Raw genomic sequence first — 5407 nt, 5'->3', positions numbered from 1 at the left:
AATGATAAAAGTGTTAACTCCCAATTTCTAAGCACCGTGACAACCTACAACAGTGCTCACCCTACCAAAGTCCCCAGGAAGTAGCAAAATGCTATTTGCTTCCATTTTAAAGACGTGGAACCAAGGCACACAGCAAGATTAAGTGATTTGCCAAGCCGGGATGGATGTTCCCAGCCAGACAAGAGGGCTGCCCTCACCTGAAGCTAGCCTTGTTGCCACAGTATGATGCTTTTCTCATGTAGCATGCTGCACAGCTGAGGGGACACAGGATTTCCAGAAAGTTGGAAAGCAATACATCAGCAAATATACAGTTTGGAGAAATAAGTTTTAATGCTGTACTTCTTTTCTTCTTTCTGTGATGTAAAATAATTTTTTTTTATTTTTTTTTTTTTTTTTTGGTGCATGCAGCTTTTCATGGTGCTAAAGAGGCATGAACTTTGTGTGTGTAGGGGGGATTTTCAGTGTAGCAAGATGACTGCAACTCTGAATGACTGCAAATCAGATGGCAAACTGCCCGCTCTAATCAGTGGGACAAGAATTCAAGTGTCTCCTGAACGTAGCAGTGAAAGGCCTTCTGCAAAGCAGTTGAAATGACTAGCACTTTTTTTGGAAGGAAAGAAGAGAAAGAAACATTACAAAATAACCTTCCCCAACAGTCTGCTGCCTTGGGTAGTCCTCAAAATGGCAAGAATGAGGAAATGGAAACACTTTTGGACTGGCAGCCTTCCCTGGAGAGAGGTCATCTAGGTTTTACCTGATCACTTTGGAGGATCTCCCCAACTCTGAAAGGGAATTGGAGAAAAGAGAAAAGAGGGGATGGGCATGCAGCCCATTGGTGGTTTGCAGTGAATGCTGCAAGAAAACATGCAGCTGGGCTGACTATTATCACTCATATAGCTCTAATTGCTGAAATTGCCTCTGGTATAGTTCAACTCCTCAGCCCAGGACTGCACATACAAGTAAGACCTATGAGTGAAGGATGAATGGTGATATAAACTCTGTATTCCTTGTGGCAAAATGGCACTTCCCATTAATAAAGAAAAAAACCCAACCTATCCTAGGAATCCTCCACTTTATCCTTCCTGTTAAAAAAAAAAAAAAAAAAAAAAAAAAAAAAAAAAAAAAAAAAAAAAAAAAAAAAAAAAAAAAAAAAAAAAAAAAAAAAAAAAAAAAAAAAAGTGAATGTAAATGTACCAATGCTTTGTGACTGAAATGTCCATGCTCCTTAGGAGTAAAGGGAGTAAAAGTTTTGTCTCATAACTCCTTCATGCCAGAAAGCCTGGACATAGGTTTATATTTACATAGGAGTTGTGACTGAAAGGCCCACAATCCCAGGTGAGGAACATCAATCTCAATAACAAGCTGAGTTCTTCCTGGGAGTTAGCCATGACCTGTTTGAGCAACCAGAGAGCCAGACTGAAGGAGGTAGCTCTGTTTAACTCACCAGCAAAGAACTTAGTGCAATACAATAATGAAGCTCACTTAAACCACACGCTGTTCTGTCACAATCTTTGTTGTGTGGGTAAAACCGAGGGATGCACTTGAGTATTGCAGAGCTGCAGGGCTTTTGTCACACAAATCTGCACAGAACTGGAGCCTTCCACCTGTGTGTTGTTGGAATATCACCTCTGCAACCTGCAGCAAGACTTGGCTTAGACCACTGTTCTCCACTGCCCGCTGCAGGTCTCTAACGGATCAAACCTTTTAGTTGTCACCAGTTATGTACTTTTGATATTTGGAGACTGTTTAAAGATGTTTAAAACGGTACTATTATTATAGTTTTGTTTTTCCTCCATACCTGCAGACTCTTTCCTCAATTGCAATAGAACACTGTATTGCTTATCATGGTAAGAACTCCAAAGGATAGATTTTTCCTTAGGGTAAGAAGCGTTTGGCAGTGTATTAGTGCTTTTTAAAAATTGTTTTAGACTTAGTTTCCCCTAAAAACCAAAAATACAACTCAATGCAGTATCTAGCTCAAGAATAATAGATGTTAATGTATTTTGAGATAATAGAGTTTATGAATATCTTTGGGTTTTCTGGGACTTCTGGATTTTGAATTGGGTTTGAGAGACAGCAAAAAAGGAGGGCAGGATTACAGTTGGCAGAGAAGATATTTTAGATCATCAATTATCTCAAAAGGATAAGATATAATTTATTTTAAAGGAGTTTTCAGAATTTAAAATGATCCACCAAAAGGCAATAGAAGTTTAAATTTGCACTAAAAAATCTGCAGGAGAAACTGATGGCAGTTCAGCCTAAAGGCAGAATGGCCTTGCCAAAACCCTAAGTAGATAAAACAGGAGAAAAATATGCTGTTGCAGAGATATATTCACATACTTAATGATATTACCCTGCAAAAAGTCCATACTATTTTATTGCACAGAGTAGCTTGGAGCAATGAAAATAATATTTAAAGCCTCATTAGAAAGCCTTTACCATATGGCTGGTTTTGTCTTCTGTGCATCCTACACCAACTCACCACACTATTATGTGACTGTTTGACATGCTGAGATCTGTATAGATTGAAGGAGATTTCCAATTGATTTTTAAATATTGTGGAGGTGTCTCTCCAAATACCTGGAGGGCTGCTACAGAATTGCTGACCTGTATTAACCACCGATAATGATTTGTTTCTAAGTAGACAACACTTATAATCAGGATTGTGTGAAGTAAACAGAAAGGTCGGCAGCAACTGGGATTCCCTTGAGGCACTTAGAGACACCAACTACATGCATGAAAATGACTGATGGTTTATAGAGCTCAGCATACAATAACCTGTTATCTCTGCATTTTATGTGATGCTACATTATAGAAGCACCTTGTAACACCTCTGCTAATGAAGAGCTGTAACCGCCCAATTCTGTGTAACCATAAACACTTTAAAAATCAGTTTAGTCAAAGATCATATGTACCAGAAGAAAAATTTTTATCCGATTCATAGAATCATAGAATCATAGAATAGATTGGGTTGGAAAAGACCTCCAAGATCATCAAGTCCAACCCCTGATCCAACTCCAATTACTATAGCATGGCACTAAGGGCCACATCCAATCTCTGCTTAAAAACCTCCAGGGATGGTGAATCCACCACCTCTCTGGGTAGGCTGTTCCAATGCTTGATTACCCTCTCTGTAAAGAATTTCTTCCTAACATCTAACCTAAACCTCCCCTGGCAGAGCTTGAGCCCATGTCCCCTTGTCCTATTGTTGGTTGCCTGGGAGAAGAGACCAACCCCCACCTGATATTTCCTTGCTGAAAGCTTTCGTTTACTTTCATTCGGTCTGGCAAATAATAAAGAAGAGGCTTAACCCTTCTGTGGCTGTACATTACATCCCTAAATGCACATCCCAGGCTAAAGTAATAGTCTTTCCATGGTGAGAGCACCATCATACCTCTGAGGATCTCAAATCACTTTTTAAATATTGAAGTCCCCCAGTATTATTGTGAGGTATTTATGAATACCTGGCAGTGACCTTCATTTTACAGATGAGGAATCTGAGGTGCAGAATAGATAAACAACTTGGACAAGATTACAAAGTAATATACTGGAGGAGCAAAGAACACAGTCATTAAATTGTCAGTCATGTACTTTAATGGCTCAAAAATGGTCCTTCTGAGAATAGGGAAGGAAAGAAAAGAAAGGGGGAATGGGAATAAGAAGGTGTTGTAGACTAGAATTAAGGTTTGTTGCCAGAGTGGTATATGAGATATAAAAGAAGATTGCAGTAGCTTCCAGATGAAATACATCCACAGAGGGAGGGAAAGCTCTCATAAAAAGTGCCAGCCATTACGTGGAAGTGAGGATTTGAGATCTATCAGTCGGGACGTCTCCAGACAACTTATACCCATGACTAAGAAATACTGGCTGCTGTTCAATATCTGGTCAGCTGAAGGAATCTTTACTAGCAAGCATGTGTGATTACACTGCAGGATATAGATGGAGCAGAACAGACTGTGCTGGGGAGACAGCCCCGTGTATCTTGGCTATCCCACTGCCTTCATTTTATAGTACGAACTCTTCAGTCAAAGCTGATCCCATGGAAGTTACTTCTGAAGGAGAATCAGGGAGCTAGAGTTCTACATTACCTGCAAACTCATTTAAAAATATGTATTTCTAAAACAAAATCCCTTGCTCACAGGGGAGGTTTTCCAAAATATTCAGCACTGGCCCAGAACAGCTTCTTTTGTGACTAGCAACAGAATGTTTTCAGTTCAGTAGGAGCATAACTTGTCCAAAGCCATACCCTTTGGACACTCCCACACAAATTATTTTTTGTCAAATTTTATCCTTAGCTTTTAACAAGTCACATTCTTCACTACTGCTTTTCAGCAAAAGAAAAAGACAAAATTCACACACTAAAAATAACACTTACGTAATTTCTTCATTTATATATAGAAATATTTCAATGGAAAGATCAATCCACTGCCAATCTGTTCTTGTATGTTCTCTTTTTTTTTTAAAAAAAAAAAAAAAAAAGTGGTTTGAATATTCTTTTGGTGCAAAACCAATTTTTCTGTCAAACACAAGTGTTCTGTGTGAGGATGAAGTTACAAATCACTGGTTGTCCAAAACCAGGCTGTGCAGAATTTCTTTTGGAAAACACATCACACAAAGTTTAATACTGGGTGTGAGATTAAAAAATCCAAATGAAACAAAATAAGAATTCCTGAACGTAAGACATTATAAAGTTGGGTAGCCAGAATACAACATTCAAAAGCCAGCCAGATAGTTTGGATCAAGTAGGCAAATTCTAAGACATGCAATACTGATGGATCATGCCCTCCAAGCCTGTTTACTGCTGTGGTCAAAACCTCCGTAACAGCTGGATATGTCAGGCTTTTGAAAAACTACTACTCAGGCCCCAGGCTGAGCGGGCATGTTTGGGTGTCTGTGATATAAGCTTCTAAGATCAGAAATGCCCATGCTTCAGGTCAGGTATCCCTTGAAACACTTTATTACCCTGTCCTTGGAATATGGAAGTTGAAAGCAGGCAGCCTTGTGTCAGAGAGAGAAATAAAGACAACTGCAAAACTGTGTTGTTTTTATTTTAAACATGCAAAATACAGTTCATGCATCTGCCATTTTGAAAAATCTCTCAGTTCTTAGCAGATTAAACCAAAGACATTTTGGCTATCGACTCTCAATAAATATTTCAAAATGCTTTACAGTGTAAAGATAAGAAATATAGCAAAATTTCAACAAACCTGTATAAAAACCAGATACAGATAACTTTTTATTTCAAGGCGACATGCTGTAATGTAAAGAGTTTACTTTTTTTTTTCTGGATTTTTTTTCTCATAAAAAGTTTTCAACAATACAACCGTTTAACAGATTTAAGCCTTTAGGCTACACATGCAAAAAAGAAAAAAAAAATTGTTAAGTTAAAAATCACCAAAACGTGCTA

This window comes from Empidonax traillii, unplaced genomic scaffold (assembly GCF_003031625.1).
Source record: "Empidonax traillii isolate 1590-97213 ecotype Southwest subspecies unplaced genomic scaffold, ASM303162v1 scaffold19:size3308961, whole genome shotgun sequence".
In the NCBI taxonomy this organism is placed as follows: domain Eukaryota; kingdom Metazoa; phylum Chordata; class Aves; order Passeriformes; family Tyrannidae; genus Empidonax; species Empidonax traillii.
Note: the sequence above shows the minus strand (reverse complement) of the source record.